We start from the raw sequence: 16,930 nt of genomic DNA, 5'->3' as shown, positions 1-16,930 counted from the left end.
TTCCAAAATTAGGCATTTATGAAAATAACTATTCTCTGTTAATAGTAGAGTATAGTAGAGATAATTGTGTAGTTTGAGTTTGAGTATTATCGAGGTGTGCTAGCCAGCCGCGACGCGGCGCCAGACTTACTCAACACACCTAGTCATCATTAACCCACTGCCAGATAGCCATCCGTTACCGACTAGCAGCGCTGTAGTTACTAATACTTCACAACGGAACGATTTGACTAGTGCAGTGTTACCTAGCGAGCTACCTAGTTGTCTTTGTCATAGCTTGATAATTGTTAATTGATAATTGTTAGCTAGCCAGCCATCGAGGTTAGCTAGCCAGCTATTTCCGTCCCCCGCGACGCCATTTTTCCTAACCTAGCCAACTATTACCGACGAGCAGCATTGTTGAAACTAAATACACTACAAGGAACGTCTTGATTAGTGTTATGTTAGCTAGCTAGCTACAAAGTTGCTTTGTATCATGACAAGGTGTAGTACTGAAACTACCGAGGTTACCTAGCCAGCTACACGTTCAAAGTCAACAACGCAGCCACTGCTAGCTAGCCTACTCCACCAGCCAGCAGTACTGTATCATTTTAGTCAATAACATTTTTGCAACGTAAGCTTAACTTCCTGAACATTCGAGACGTGTAGTCCACTTGTCACTCCAATCTCATTTGCATTAGCGTAGCCTCTTCTGTAGCTTGTCTACTATGTGTCTGCCTATCCCTGTTCTCTCTCCTCTGCACAGGCCATACAAACGCTCCACACCGCGTGGCCGCTGCCGCTCTAACCTGGTGGTCCCAGCGCGCACGACCCACGTGGAGTTCCAGGTCTCCGGCAGCCTCTGGAACTGCCGGTCTGCGGCCAACAAGGCTGAGTTCATCTCAGCCTATGCTACCCTCCAGTCCCTAGACTTCCTGGCGCTGACGGAAACATGGATCACCACAGATAACACTGCTACTCCTACTGCTCTCTCCTCGTCTGACTACGTGTTCTCGCATACCCCTAGAGCATCGAGCCAGCGGGGTGGTGGCACTGGAATCCTCATCTCTCCCAAGTGGACATTCTCTCTTTCTCCCCTGACCCATCTGTCTATCTCCTCATTTGAATTCCATGCTGTCACAGTTACCAGCCCTTTCAAGCTTAACATCCTTATCATTTATCGCCCTCCAGGTTCCCTTGGAGAGTTCATCAATGAGCTTGACGCCTTGATAAGTTCCTTTCCTGAGGATGGCTCACCTCTCACAGTTCTGGGTGACTTTAACCTCCCCACGTCTACCTTCGACTCATTCCTCTCTGCCTCCTTCTTTCCACTCCTCTCCTCTTTCGACCTCACCCTCTCACCTTCCCCCCCTACTCACAAGGCAGGCAATACGCTTGACCTCATCTTTACTAGATGCTGTTCTTCCACTAATCTCATTGCAACTCCCCTCCAAGTCTCCGACCACTACCTTGTATCCTTTTCCCTCTCGCTCTCATCCAACACTTCTCACTCTCCCCCTACTCGGATGGTATTGCGCCGTCCCAACCTTCGCTCTCTCTCTCCCGCTACTCTCTCCTCCTCCATCCTATCATCTCTTCCCTCTGCTCAAACCTTCTCCAACCTATCTCCTGATTCTGCCTCCTCAACCCTCCTCTCCTCCCTCTCTGCATCCTTTGATTTCCTCTGTCCCCTATCCTCCAGGCCGGCTCGGTCCTCCCCTCCTGCTCCGTGGCTCGACGACTCACTGCGAGCTCACAGAACAGGGCTCCGGGCAGCCGAGCGGAAATGGAGGAAAACTCGCCTCCCTGCGGACCTGGCATCCTTTCACTCCCTCCTCTCTACATTTTCCTCTTCTGTCTCTGCTGCTAAAGCCACTTTCTACCACTCTAAACTCCAAGCATCTGCCTCTAACCCTAGGAAGCTCTTTGCTACCTTCTCCTCCCTCCTTAATCCTCCTCCCCCTCCCCCCCCCTCCTCCCTCTCTGCGGATGACTTCGTCAACCATTTTGAAAAGAAGGTTGACGACATCCGATCCTCGTTTGCTAAGTCAAACGACACTGCTGGTCCTGCTCACACTGCCCTACCCTGTGCTTTGACCTCTTTCTCCCCTCTCTCTCCAGATGAACTCTCGCGTCTTGTGACGGCCGGCCGCCCAACAACCTGCCCACTTGACCCTATCCCCTCCTCTCTTCTCCAGACCATTTCCGGAGACCTTCTCCCCTACCTCACCTCGCTCATCAACGCATCCTTGACCGCTGGCTACGTCCCTTCCGTCTTCAAGAGAGCGAGAGTTGCACCCCTTCTGAAAAAACCTACACTCGATCCCTCCGATGTCAACAACTACAGGCCAGTATCCCTTCTTTCCTTTCTCTCCAAAACTCTTGAACGCGCCGTGCTTGGCCAGCTCTCTTGCTATCTCTCTCAGAATGACCTTCTTGATCCTAATCAGTCAGGTTTCAAGACTGGGCATTCAACTGAGACTGCTCTTCTCTGTGTCACGGAGGCTCTCCGCACTGCTAAAGCTAACTCTCTCTCCTCTGCTCTCATCCTTCTAGACCTATCTGCTGCCTTTGATACCGTGAACCATCAGATCCTCCTCTCCACCCTCTCCGAGCTGGGCATCTCCGGCACCGCGCACGCTTGGATTGCGTCCTACCTGACAGGTCGCTCCTACCAGGTGGCGTGGCGAGAATCTGTCTCCGCACCACGTGCTCTCACCACTGGTGTCCCCCAGGGCTCTGTTCTTGGCCCACTCCTATTCTCGCTATACACCAAGTCACTTGGCTCTGTCATATCCTCACATGGTCTCTCATATCATTGCTATGCAGATGACACACAATTAATCTTCTCCTTTCCCCCTTCTGACAACCAGGTGGCGAATCGCATCTCTGCATGTCTGGCAGACATATCAGTGTGGATGACGGATCACCACCTCAAGCTGAACCTCGGCAAGACGGAGCTGCTCTTCCTCCCGGGGAAGGACTGCCCGTTCCATGATCTCGCCATCACGGTTGACAACTCCCTTGTGTCCTCCTCCCAGAGTGCTAAGAGCCTTGGCGTGACCCTGGACAACACCCTGTCGTTCTCCACCAACATCAAGGCGGTGACCCGATCCTGTAGGTTCATGCTCTACAACATTCGCAGAGTACGACCCTGCCTCACACAGGAAGCGGCGCAGGTCCTAATCCAGGCACTTGTCATCTCCCGTCTGGATTACTGCAACTCGCTGTTGGCTGGGCTCCCTGCCTGTGCCATTAAACCCCTACAACTCATCCAGAACGCCGCAGCCCGTCTGGTGTTCAACCTTCCCAAGTTCTCTCACGTCACCCCGCTCCTCCGCTCTCTCCACTGGCTTCCAGTCGAAGCTCGCATCCGCTACAAGACCATGGTGCTTGCCTACGGAGCTGTGAGGGGAACGGCACCTCCGTACCTTCAGGCTCTGATCAGGCCCTACACCCAAACAAGGGCACTCCGTTCATCCACCTCTGGCCTGCTCGCCTCCCTACCTCTGAGGAAGCACAGTTCCCGCTCAGCCCAGTCAAAACTGTTCGCTGCTCTGGCACCCCAATGGTGGAACAAGCTCCCTCACGACGCCAGGACAGCGGAGTCAATCACGACCTTCCGGAGACACCTGAAACCCCACCTCTTCAAGGAATACCTGGGATAGGATAAAGTAATCCTTCTAACCCCCCCCCTTAAAAGATTTAGATGCACTATTGTAAAGTGGTTGTTCCACTGGATATTATAGGTGAATGCACCAATTTGTAAGTCGCTCTGGATAAGAGCGTCTGCTAAATGACTAAAATGTAAAAAAAATGTAGAGTACCTACTGCACGTGTCAAAGAGCACTGTTTCCGCCAGGGTTTGGAACCGAGGACCTTTTGCGTGTAAAGCGAACGCGATAGCCACTACACTACAGAAACTGCTGCTTGATTTTCCTGCAAGGAGTAAACCGAATTTTAAAAATATTCATGGCACGTATTCGAATTTCCAAAATAAAGAATTCATGAAATTTTCTGTTACCACTATGGTACTTCAGAATGTGTCAATGAGTGTTGTTTCCGCCCGGTTTCGAACCAGGGACCTTTCGCGTGTGAAGCAAACGTGATAACCACTACACCACAGAAACTACTGCTACAATTAGCTGCAAGGAGTAAACCGAATTTTTAAAATATTCATGGCACGTATTGGAATTTCCAAAATACAGAATTCATGAAAATAACAATTCTTTGTTGAAAGTACAGTACCTACTGCACGTGTCAAAGAGCTCTGTTTCCGCCCGGTTTCAAACCGAGGACCTTTCGCGTGTTAAGCAAACGTGATAACCGCTACACTACAGAAACTGCTTCAACAATTATCTGCAAGGAGTAAACCGAATTTTACAGATATTCATGGCACGTGTTCAAATTTCCAAAATTAGGCATTTATGAAAATAACTATTCTCTTTTAAAAGTACTGTACCTACTGCAGGTGTCAAAGAGCACTGTTTCCGCCCGGTTTCGAACCGAGGACCTTTCGCTTGTTAAGCGAACGTGATTTTTTTTTTTTTTTTTTTTTTATTATCAAAAATGTTTGTTTACAATATTTACAGTACAATCTACTGTTTACAGTACAATCCACAGAGAACAATACAGAAGACACTAGACTAACAGAGGCAGGTGAACAATTCACCCCCTATCAAATTATCAACAAAGAAAATATCAAAACAGTGCTTTCAAAAATTATAAGTGATACCTCCACTCTCCTCTCGTGAAATTAACCCACTCCCTTCAACAAAAGACTCATCAAAATGTTCCATCCCATAATTAAACAACATATCTATGTGTTTACTGAACAGTGCTATAAAGATACTCCACACCTGAACCCTCTTTCTGTCAAAAGAAACATAATTCCTCCTACAAAAAATAGCATACCTCACAAAACTCAAAACCATATTCAACAAACACACATTAGCACCCTCACATTTACCAGACACTCCAAATAACAAAAGTTCCTCCCACGCATACTTTTTCACGAAATCTCCCCCCCAGTTTCTACATAACATTTCCTTAACTTTACAAAAAAAATATTTTAAATCCTCACATTCTATAAACAAATGCATAAGAGTTTCCGGGAAACGTCCACATACGTCGCATTCCCTTTCTATCTCACAATTAATTTTCTTTAGCACCACCTTTGTAAATATTCTATTATGTCTTAGTTTGAAATCATTATTTTCACACTCCTTACTATTATATTTTACATTTAAATTTCCCCATATCTTTTTTTCATCCAATTCCGGAAAAACTACTTTCCAAAATTTCTCAGCAGCCGGCCTTCTACACACTTTTCCTACCATTATTCTATACAATCTTTTCACTGGTATACTAGATAAATGTACTTTCTTCTTACTGCTACCAATGAACAAATTAGGAAATACAAATAAATATTCTCTTTCAACTTCACTATTTATTAAATCAACCCATGCTCTTGGTATACTATTCTTTATCTTGTCATACATATTATTCACTGTTCCCCTTCCCACCTCTTCATCCCATTCATTGATTATGTCAAAAATAGCTTCCCCAGGTAAAAACCCTGGAATTACCTCATATGTATAATCTTTTATTTGCCGTAGACCTGCACTCATAAATACTTTATTATACAAAACTTTTTCTTTGTTCTTGATTTTCTCATTCAGAAATATAGGTTGATTCATAATCAGGTCAATATGTCCACATTCATAATATACATTAGGCAACAACTCTGCCCATGCATTTAGCACCTCTTTATAAAAATCTGGTACCTTTTCAAACATTGCCCTTTTAAGCCCCATCAATAAACCATTATCCTCACAACCACCACTCTCCTCTAAGTAGACTCTAAAGAAGTGTTTCCAGCCATAATCTTCACTGTCATACAAATATTTCTTTACTGTTTTTATCCTAATAGCTTTTCTTTTGACATCTAAATCTACAAGTTTTAAACCTCCATCCACATAGTCAGCAATCAATGTTTTCTGAGATATTCTCACTCCTTTACCATCCCATATAAAATTTGACACCACATTATTCAATTCATTTAGGACCCACTCCGGCATGTCCAGGACTCCCAAAACATACACAAATTTGGATAATACCAAAGCATTTGCAACAATTACTTTCCCTTGTAACTTTAGTTTTCTATTTTTCCAGAAATTCAACGTTAGCTTGACTTTATTAAGGATCCCAGTCCAAGTTATATCTTTTGCCTCTTTCTCCTTTACACCAATGTTTACTCCCAGCACTTTAATAAAATCCTTTGCGCTCTTGAATGGAATCTCACACCCGTTTACATTGATATCCCCAACAAACATTATTTCAGTCTTCTCTATATTAACTTTAGCACCCGATGCCTTGCCATATATATCTATGATCCCCATAATGCTTCCAATACTTTCTATATCCTTCACAGTACAAGTAGTGTCATCAGCGTACTGATGTACAACACTGACACCACCACCTGGGATTCCAACACCCCTTACTTCTTTATTACTATTTATCAATGTAGCTAACGGTTCTGTAGAAACACTGTACAGCAGAGCTGACAAAGGACAGCCCTGCCTTACTGACCTCTCCACAGGGAAAGTATCTGTTAACACTCCGTTACATTTAACACAACTTTTAGCCCCACTATACAACAGGTTGATCCAAGATACAAACTTTGGCCCAAACCCAAACCTCTCCAAAGTCTGTAATAAAAAGCTGTGCTCCACTCTATCGAAAGCTTTGTTAAAGTCCAAACTTAAAACTATACCACCTTCATTTTTCATTTGATTAACAACATCCCTAATTGTACAAATTACATCTGCAATATCTCTTCCAGGTATGCCGTAGGCTTGTGTTGATTCAATAATACTCCCAATCACCTTTTTCATCCTATTCGCTAACACTTTAGTCAGTATCTTATAATCCGAATTTAGAAGGCTAATAGGCCTATAATTTTCTAACTTTAATCTACTGCCCCTATTTTTGAATAAGATCGTTAACATTCCAGTTGACATAGACTCAGGGATTTCCTTATTCTCTTCCATATAATGAAACACCCTCACTAAAATGGGTGCCAAAATATCTACAAAGACTTTATAGAACTCATTTGTTAAACCATCCAAACCCGGACTTTTATTACCTTGCGTGCTAACAATTGCTTCCTTGATTTCCATAATCGAAATCTCTTCATCACACATCATTCTATCTGCCTGCGATACTTTGGCACTAATTGTATCCAACACTTTTACAACACACACTTTATCTACATCATTCTTTTTGTAAAGATTTCTGTAAAAGGTTTCAACTGTCTCTAAGATCCCAACAAAATCGTTTACCTTTACACCTCTTTCATCTTCCAACTCTACAATGTAACTCTTAGTTTGTTTTCTTTTTTCCAGACCCAAAAAAAAGGATGTACATTTCTCTCCCTCCAAAGCGTACTGTGCCCTGCTCCTAACAATAGCACCCAAACATTTATTTTTTTCATAACGACCCAGCTCTGCATGGATTTTCAAATAATTCACAACATCATAGTCTGGATCCGTATCAGCCTTTTCAAGTTCATGCAACATCCTATTCCTAAGCATTATTTCTTTCTGCTTATCTAAACGGTTATGATTTTTTGCGTACCTAATACTCCTATTTTTTACTTTTACTTTCACTTCCTCCCACCATAAACACACATTCTCTTTTAACAGTACATTAGACATTTCATCATTAATACATTCAACAATTTCATTTCTATATCCTTCCTCCTTTAACAGACTGGCATTTAAACACCAGACACCTCCCCCTCTCCTCTCCACACCAAAACCCATTTGAAATGACATTACTGCATGATCACTATATGCTGTAAAGGTATATGACACCTTCTTAACATTCTGCACCAATTCTTGTTTTGCTAGACATAAATCAATTCTGCTTTGTTTTAATTCCTTTAGAACCACCTGCCTTCTAGAGAATACTCTTCTGTTTGGATTTTCAGCCCTCCATATATCTACTAGATTCTCCTCATTCATAAGTTTCCATAATGCATTTCTAGAAGAGTCATATCTGAATTTAGCACAACTAGAGGCATCCATTCTACTACACCTCACATTAAAATCTCCTATCAGTATACAGTTTTCTGAGCACAGTGTTTTTAATTTGTGAAACATTTCTCTCCTTTCAGATTCAATGTTTGAAGCATAAACATTAATTAAACGAAAAACTACATTTTGAACTTCAAATTCAATTACAATAAGTCTGCCATCATTGTCAGCATATATTTCTTTTACATTTTGCACCACATCATTTTTTATCAAAATAGCCACACCACATGTTTTATCCCCTCCATGACTACAAAAAATTAAATCTGACCATTTACTCTTAATCTCCTGCATTTTGGAGTCTGTCCAATTGGTCTCTTGAAAACACAACATGTCTGCCTTAACAGACACTAATACCTGCTCAAATTTGCTCATGTTTCTCAAACTGTTACCATTTAGGGATGCGACTGTAATCATTATGAATGTGTGCAGAAGTATAATCAGAGCCAAACAAGTCCTTAAAAATCCTACTTTTTCTTTTTTCCAAAACCCATCATCTCCCTGGTTTTCGACAATGACCTCTTATTTTTTACAAACAACTGAAGATCCTCACTATCTATTTCATCATCCGTCTCTTTATTTGGATTTTTGGGGGGAGCGGCGGGGAAGCCTTTTGAAAAGTGCGCTTTAACAGTGCCCGTGACTTCAGTGGACCCAGCCCACTCTTTGGTGTAATTTTTACACAGGCTTAAAGCTGGCTCAGGCACCTGAGAAGCACCTTGCACCATCTCTACCTGTGTATGTCTTTCACCCATCATGTGCTGCTGTTCCACCTTGTCAGCAGCAGAGACTAAAACGGCGTCTCGTGCTTTGCCAGGAGACATTACAGGCTCTTCAAGCTTATCTGCCACTGTCTCTGGAGTCACACTCTCCATGTCACTCTCATCCTCCCTCTCCATAGGCACACTCCCCTCTTCCTCAGACGTGAGGTCCATTGTTTGCAAAAGTAAGTGATTTTCTCCCTTATTACAGCTACATCTAACTTTAGGTCTGTCACACATTTTGCACACATTTCCTATGTTCCGACATTCTCTGGCATAATGCCCTTGTTCACTACATTTGTGGCATGTGAATTCCGGACATTCCTTAAGTATGTGCCCCGGCTGAATACATAATCTACATACCTTCACTTGATTGTCGTGGATTACACAAAAATATTCAAATCCCTCGACAGTGTTAAATTTAGTAGAATATGGCAAGGATTGCACATTGTCTGTAAACTTTACCTTGCAAAATCTTGTCCCATCTACAATGTCCGTTCCTGGCCACATCCTCCTCTTGATTGGCGTGGTCGCCTTCACCTTCCAGCCTTTTAGTTTCTCTTCTATCTCCTCATCCGTAATGTATGCGGGCAAGTTCAAAAAGGACACCACCAGCTCATCGTTCCCTAGTTCTTTAGCCATGATTTGACAGTTCTTTATCTTTAGCCCGTCTATTAGTCTTTCTTTTCCATTTACATGAGACATTGTTACTTCATACTTATTCCCGTCTTTCATTCGACATCCCAGTATTGTTCCGCAAACTTCCTTTATTCCTCTCAGCAATTCCATCGTTGTTATTTTCCCTTCTCCACTTATTTCCACGTTCACCGTCAGTTCCTTCTCATATGTTCTTTTTTTCAGTTCTTCGTTTAACATTCTGATTTCACTGTTGTCCTTTCTCGTCGTCGTTTGTATTCTTGATGTCGAAGCCATGTTGTCCGTCCGGTTATTTTAAGCAATATCCCCCAAACAGCTCACGCTGATGGGGGACAATAGCAAAAACGTTTCACAGAAACTTCACTACAGTCACTCACAAACTTTCAAACTTATAAGTCAACTAGACCTCCAAAAAAAACGATATTCTCTCTCAAGCACTCAGACACCTGCTTCTCTTCCACTTCCTGAAACTCCAAAAAGGGGCGTGTGAAGCGAACGTGAAAACCGCTACACTAAAGAAACTGCTTCAACAATTATCTGCAAGGAGTAAACCGAATTTTACAGATATTCATGGCATGTGTTGAAATTTCCAAATTTAGGCATTTATGAAAATAACTATTCTCTTTTAAAAGTTCTGTACCTAATGCACGTGTCAAAGAGCACTGTTTCCGCCCGGTTTCGAACCGAGGACCTTTCGCGTGTAAAGCGAAAGTGATAACCACTACACTACAGGAACTGCTGCTTGATTTTCCTGCAAGAAGTAAACTGAATTTTACAGATATTCAGGGCACGTATTCAAATTTCCAAAATACAGAATTTATGAAATAACAATTCTTTGTTGAAAGTACAGTACCTACTGCACGTGTCAAAGAGCTCTGTTTCCGCCGGGTTTCGAACCGAGGACATTCCACGTGTTAAGCGAACGTGATAACCACTAGACTACAGAAACTGCTGCTTGATTTTCCTGCAAGGAGTAAACCGAATTTTAAAAATATTCATGGCACGTATTCGAATTTCCAAAATAAAGAATTCATGAAATTTTCTGTTACCACTATGGTACTTCAGAATGTGTCAATGAGCATTGTTTCCAACCGGTTTCGAACCAGGGACCTTTCGCGTGTGAAGCGAACGTGATTTATTTTTTTTATTTTTTTATTTTATTTTTATTATCAAAAATGTTTGTTTACAATATTTACAGTACAATCTACTGTTTACAGTACAATCCACAGAGAACAATACAGAAGACACTAGACTAACAGAGGCAGGTGAACAATTCACCCCCTATCAAATTATCAACAAAGAAAATATCAAAACAGTGCTTTCAAAAATTATAAGTGATACCTCCACTCTCCTCTCGTGAAATTAACCCACTCCCTTCAACAAAAGACTCATCAAAATGTTCCATCCCATAATTAAACAACATATCTATGTGTTTACTGAACAGTGCTATAAAGATACTCCACACCTGAACCCTCTTTCTGTCAAAAGAAACATAATTCCTCCTACAAAAAATAGCATACCTCACAAAACTCAAAACCATATTCAACAAACACACATTAGCACCCTCACATTTACCAGACACTCCAAATAACAAAAGTTCCTCCCACGCATACTTTTTCACGAAATCTCCCCCCCAGTTTCTACATAACATTTCCTTAACTTTACAAAAAAAATATTTTAAATCCTCACATTCTATAAACAAATGCATAAGAGTTTCCGGGAAACGTCCACATACGTCGCATTCCCTTTCTATCTCACAATTAATTTTCTTTAGCACCACCTTTGTAAATATTCTATTATGTCTTAGTTTGAAATCATTATTTTCACACTCCTTACTATTATATTTTACATTTAAATTTCCCCATATCTTTTTTTCATCCAATTCCGGAAAAACTACTTTCCAAAATTTCTCAGCAGCCGGCCTTCTACACACTTTTCCTACCATTATTCTATACAATCTTTTCACTGGTATACTAGATAAATGTACTTTCTTCTTACTGCTACCAATGAACAAATTAGGAAATACAAATAAATCTTCTCTTTCAACTTCACTATTTATTAAATCAACCCATGCTCTTGGTATACTATTCTTTATCTTGTCATACATATTATTCACTGTTCCCCTTCCCACCTCTTCATCCCATTCATTGATTATGTCAAAAATAGCTTCCCCAGGTAAAAACCCTGGAATTACCTCATAAGTATAATCTTTTATTTGCCGTAGACCTGCACTCATAAATACTTTATTATACAAAACTTTTTCTTTGTTCTTGATTTTCTCATTCAGAAATATAGGTTGATTCATAATCAGGTCAATATGTCCACATTCATAATATACATTAGGCAACAACTCTGCCCATGCATTTAGCACCTCTTTATAAAAATCTGGTACCTTTTCAAACATTGCCCTTTTAAGCCCCATCAATAAACCATTATCCTCACAACCACCACTCTCCTCTAAGTAGACTCTAAAGAAGTGTTTCCAGCCATAATCTTCACTGTCATACAAATATTTCTTTACTGTTTTTATCCTAATAGCTTTTCTTTTGACATCTAAATCTACAAGTTTTAAACCTCCATCCACATAGTCAGCAATCAATGTTTTCTGAGATATTCTCACTCCTTTACCATCCCAAATAAAATTTGACACCACATTATTCAATTCATTTAGGACCCACTCCGGCATGTCCAGGACTCCCAAAACATACACAAATTTGGATAATACCAAAGCATTTGCAACAATTACTTTCCCTTGTAACTTTAGTTTTCTATTTTTCCAGAAATTCAACGTTAGCTTGACTTTATTAAGTATCCCAGTCCAAGTTATATCTTTTGCCTCTTTCTCCTTTACACCAATGTTTACTCCCAGCACTTTAATAAAATCCTTTGCGCTTTTGAATGGAATCTCACACCCGTTTACATTGATATCCCCAACAAACATTATTTCAGTCTTCTCTATATTAACTTTAGCACCCGATGCCTTGCCATATATATCTATGATCCCCATAATGCTTCCAATACTTTCTATATCCTTCACAGTACAAGTAGTGTCATCAGCGTACTGATGTACAACACTGACACCACCACCTGGGATTCCAACACCCCTTACTTCTTTATTACTATTTATCAATGTAGCTAACGGTTCTGTAGAAACACTGTACAGCAGAGCTGACAAAGGACAGCCCTGCCTTACTGACCTCTCCACAGGGAAAGTATCTGTTAACACTCCGTTACATTTAACACAACTTTTAGCCCCACTATACAACAGGTTGATCCAAGATACAAACTTTGGCCCAAACCCAAACCTCTCCAAAGTCTGTAATAAAAAGCTGTGCTCCACTCTATCGAAAGCTTTGTTAAAGTCCAAACTTAAAACTATACCACCTTCATTTTTCATTTGATTAACAACATCCCTAATTGTACAAATGACATCTGCAATATCTCTTCCAGGTATGCCGTAGGCTTGTGTTGATTCAATAATACTCCCAATCACCTTTTTCATCCTATTCGCTAACACTTTAGTCAGTATCTTATAATCCGAATTTAGAAGGCTAATAGGCCTATAATTTTCTAACTTTAATCTACTGCCCCTATTTTTGAATAAGATCGTTAACATTCCAGTTGACATAGACTCAGGGATTTCCTTATTCTCTTCCATATAATGAAACACCCTCACTAAAATGGGTGCCAAAATATCTACAAAGACTTTATAGAACTCATTTGTTAAACCATCCAAACCCGGACTTTTATTACCTTGCGTGCTAACAATTGCTTCCTTGATTTCCATAATCGAAATCTCTTCATCACACATCATTCTATCTGCCTGCGATACTTTGGCACTAATTGTATCCAACACTTTTACAACACACACTTTATCTACATCATTCTTTTTGTAAAGATTTCTGTAAAAGGTTTCAACTGTCTCTAAGATCCCAACAAAATCGTTTACCTTTACACCTCTTTCATCTTCCAACTCTACAATGTAACTCTTAGTTTGTTTTCTTTTTTCCAGACCCCAAAAAAAGGATGTACATTTCTCTCCCTCCAAAGCGTACTGTGCCCTGCTCCTAACAATAGCACCCAAACATTTATTTTTTTCATAACGACCCAGCTCTGCATGGATTTTCAAATAATTCACAACATCATAGTCTGGATCCGTATCAGCCTTTTCAAGTTCATGCAACATCCTATTCCTAAGCATTATTTCTTTCTGCTTATCTAAACGGTTATGATTTTTTGCGTACCTAATACTCCTATTTTTTACTTTTACTTTCACTTCCTCCCACCATAAACACACATTCTCTTTTAACAGTACATTAGACATTTCATCATTAATACATTCAACAATTTCATTTCTATATCCTTCCTCCTTTAACAGACTGGCATTTAAACACCAGACACCTCCCCCTCTCCTCTCCACACCAAAACCCATTTGAAATGACATTACTGCATGATCACTATATGCTGTAAAGGTATATGACACCTTCTTAACATTCTGCACCAATTCTTGTTTTGCTAGACATAAATCAATTCTGCTTTGTTTTAATTCCTTTAGAACCACCTGCCTTCTAGAGAATACTCTTCTGTTTGGATTTTCAGCCCTCCATATATCTACTAGATTCTCCTCATTCATAAGTTTCCATAATGCATTTCTAGAAGAGTCATATCTGAATTTAGCACAACTAGAGGCATCCATTCTACTACACCTCACATTAAAATCTCCTATCAGTATACAGTTTTCTGAGCACAGTGTTTTTAATTTGTGAAACATTTCTCTCCTTTCAGATTCAATGTTTGAAGCATAAACATTAATTAAACGAAAAACTACATTTTGAACTTCAAATTCAATTACAATAAGTCTGCCATCATTGTCAGCATATATTTCTTTTACATTTTGCACCACATCATTTTTTTTATCAAAATAGCCACACCACATGTTTTATCCCCTCCATGACTACAAAAAATTAAATCTGACCATTTACTCTTAATCTCCTGCATTTTGGAGTCTGTCCAATTGGTCTCTTGAAAACACAACATGTCTGCCTTAACAGACACTAATACCTGCTCAAATTTGCTCATGTTTCTCAAACTGTTACCATTTAGGGATGCGACTGTAATCATTATGAATGTGTGCAGAAGTATAATCAGAGCCAAACAAGTCCTTAAAAATCCTACTTTTTCTTTTTTCCAAAACCCATCATCTCCCTGGTTTTCGACAATGACCTCTTATTTTTTACAAACAACTGAAGATCCTCACTATCTATTTCATCATCCGTCTCTTTATTTGGATTTTTGGGGGGAGCGGCGGGGAAGCCTTTTGAAAAGTGCGCTTTAACAGTGCCCGTGACTTCAGTGGACCCAGCCCACTCTTTGGTGTAATTTTTACACAGGCTTAAAGCTGGCTCAGGCACCTGAGAAGCACCTTGCACCATCTCTACCTGTGTATGTCTTTCACCCATCATGTGCTGCTGTTCCACCTTGTCAGCAGCAGAGACTAAAACGGCGTCTCGTGCTTTGCCAGGAGACATTACAGGCTCTTCAAGCTTATCTGCCACTGTCTCTGGAGTCACACTCTCCATGTCACTCTCATCCTCCCTCTCCATAGGCACACTCCCCTCTTCCTCAGACGTGAGGTCCATTGTTTGCAAAAGTAAGTGATTTTCTCCCTTATTACAGCTACATCTAACTTTAGGTCTGTCACACATTTTGCACACATTTCCTATGTTCCGACATTCTCTGGCATAATGCCCTTGTTCACTACATTTGTGGCATGTGAATTCCGGACATTCCTTAAGTATGTGCCCCGGCTGAATACATAATCTACATACCTTCACTTGATTGTCGTGGATTACACGAAAATATTCAAATCCCTCGACAGTGTTAAATTTTGTAGAATATGGCAAGGATTGCACATTGTCTGTAAACTTTACCTTGCAAAATCTTGTCCCATCTACAATGTCCGTTCCTGGCCACATCCTCCTCTTGATTGGCGTGGTCGCCTTCACCTTCCAGCCTTTTAGTTTCTCTTCTATCTCCTCATCCGTAATGTATGCGGGCAAGTTCAAAAAGGACACCACCAGCTCATCGTTCCCTAGTTCTTTAGCCATGATTTGACAGTTCTTTATCTTTAGCCCGTCTATTAGTCTTTCTTTTCCATTTACATGAGACATTGTTACTTCATACTTATTCCCGTCTTTCATTCGACATCCCAGTATTGTTCCGCAAACTTCCTTTATTCCTCTCAGCAATTCCATCGTTGTTATTTTCCCTTCTCCACTTATTTCCACGTTCACCGTCAGTTCCTTCTCATATGTTCTTTTTTTCAGTTCTTCGTTTAACATTCTGATTTCACTGTTGTCCTTTCTCGTCGTCGTTTGTATTCTTGATGTCGAAGCCATGTTGTCCGTCCGGTTATTTTAAGCAATATCCCCCAAACAGCTCACGCTGATGGGGGACAATAGCAAAAACGTTTCACAGAAACTTCACTACAGTCACTCACAAACTTTCAAACTTATAAGTCAACTAGACCTCCAAAAAAAAACGATATTCTCTCTCAAGCACTCAGACACCTGCTTCTCTTCCACTTCCTGAAACTCCAAAAAGGGGCGTGTAAAGCGAACGTGATAACCGCTACACTACAGAAACTGCTTCAACAATTATCTTCAAGGAGTAAACCGAATTTTACAGATATTCATGGCACGTGTTGAAATTTCCAAATTTAGGAATTTATGAAAATAACTATTCTCTTTTAAAAGTACTGTACCTACTGCACGTGTTTAAGAGCACTGTTTCAGCCCGGTTTCGAACCAAGGACCTTTCGCGTGTAAAGCGAACGTGATATCCACTACACTATAGAAACTGCTGCTTGATTTTCCTGCAAGAAGTAAACCGAATTTTACAGATATTCAGGGCACGTATTCGAATTTCCAAAATAAAGAATTCATGAAATTTTTTGTTACCACTATGGTACTTCAGAATGTGTCAATGAGCGTTGTTTCCGCCCGGTTTCGAACCAGGGACCTTTCGCGTGTGAAGCAAAAGTGATAACCACTATACCACAGAAACTACTGCTACAATTAGCTGCGAGGAGTAAACCGAATTTTACAGATATTCATGGCACGTATTCGAATTTCCAAAATACAGAATTCATGAAAATAACAATTCTTTGTTGAAAGTACAGTACCTACTGCACGTGTCAAAGAGCTCTGTTTCCGCCCGGTTTCGAACCGAGGACCTTTCGCGTGTTAAGCGAACGTGATAACCGCTACACTACAGAAACTGCTTCAACAATTATCTGCTAGGAGTAAACCGAATTTTACAGATATTCATGGCACGTGTTCAAATTTCCAAAATTAGGCATTTATGAAAATAACTATTCTCTGTTAATAGTACAGTACCTACTGCACGTGTCAAAGAGCACTGTTTCCTCCCAGTTTCAAA

The 16,930-nt window shown here is 40.7% G+C and overlaps 4 non-coding genes across 4 annotated transcripts; all 4 read right to left on the bottom strand.

The window, feature by feature from the left end:
• Positions 1–4,033: 4,033 nt before the first annotated feature.
• Positions 4,034–4,106, bottom strand: trnav-cac (transfer RNA valine (anticodon CAC)). Its single transcript has one exon. It is a non-coding gene; the product is annotated as a tRNA-Val (tRNA).
• Positions 4,107–10,153: 6,047 nt separating this feature from the next.
• On the bottom strand, positions 10,154–10,226 carry trnav-uac (transfer RNA valine (anticodon UAC)). The gene has a single exon. It is a non-coding gene; the product is annotated as a tRNA-Val (tRNA).
• Positions 10,227–16,276: 6,050 nt separating this feature from the next.
• trnav-uac (transfer RNA valine (anticodon UAC)) lies at positions 16,277–16,349 on the bottom strand. The gene has a single exon. It is a non-coding gene; the product is annotated as a tRNA-Val (tRNA).
• Positions 16,350–16,696: 347 nt separating this feature from the next.
• On the bottom strand, positions 16,697–16,769 carry trnav-aac (transfer RNA valine (anticodon AAC)). Its single transcript has one exon. It is a non-coding gene; the product is annotated as a tRNA-Val (tRNA).
• Between the last annotated feature and the right edge of the window lie 161 nt (positions 16,770–16,930).

This window comes from Salmo salar, chromosome 07 (assembly GCF_965601325.2).
Source record: "Salmo salar chromosome 07, fSalSal1, whole genome shotgun sequence".
NCBI classification, from domain to species: Eukaryota; Metazoa; Chordata; class Actinopteri; order Salmoniformes; family Salmonidae; genus Salmo; species Salmo salar.
Note: the sequence above shows the minus strand (reverse complement) of the source record. Positions and strands in the feature narration are given on the sequence as shown.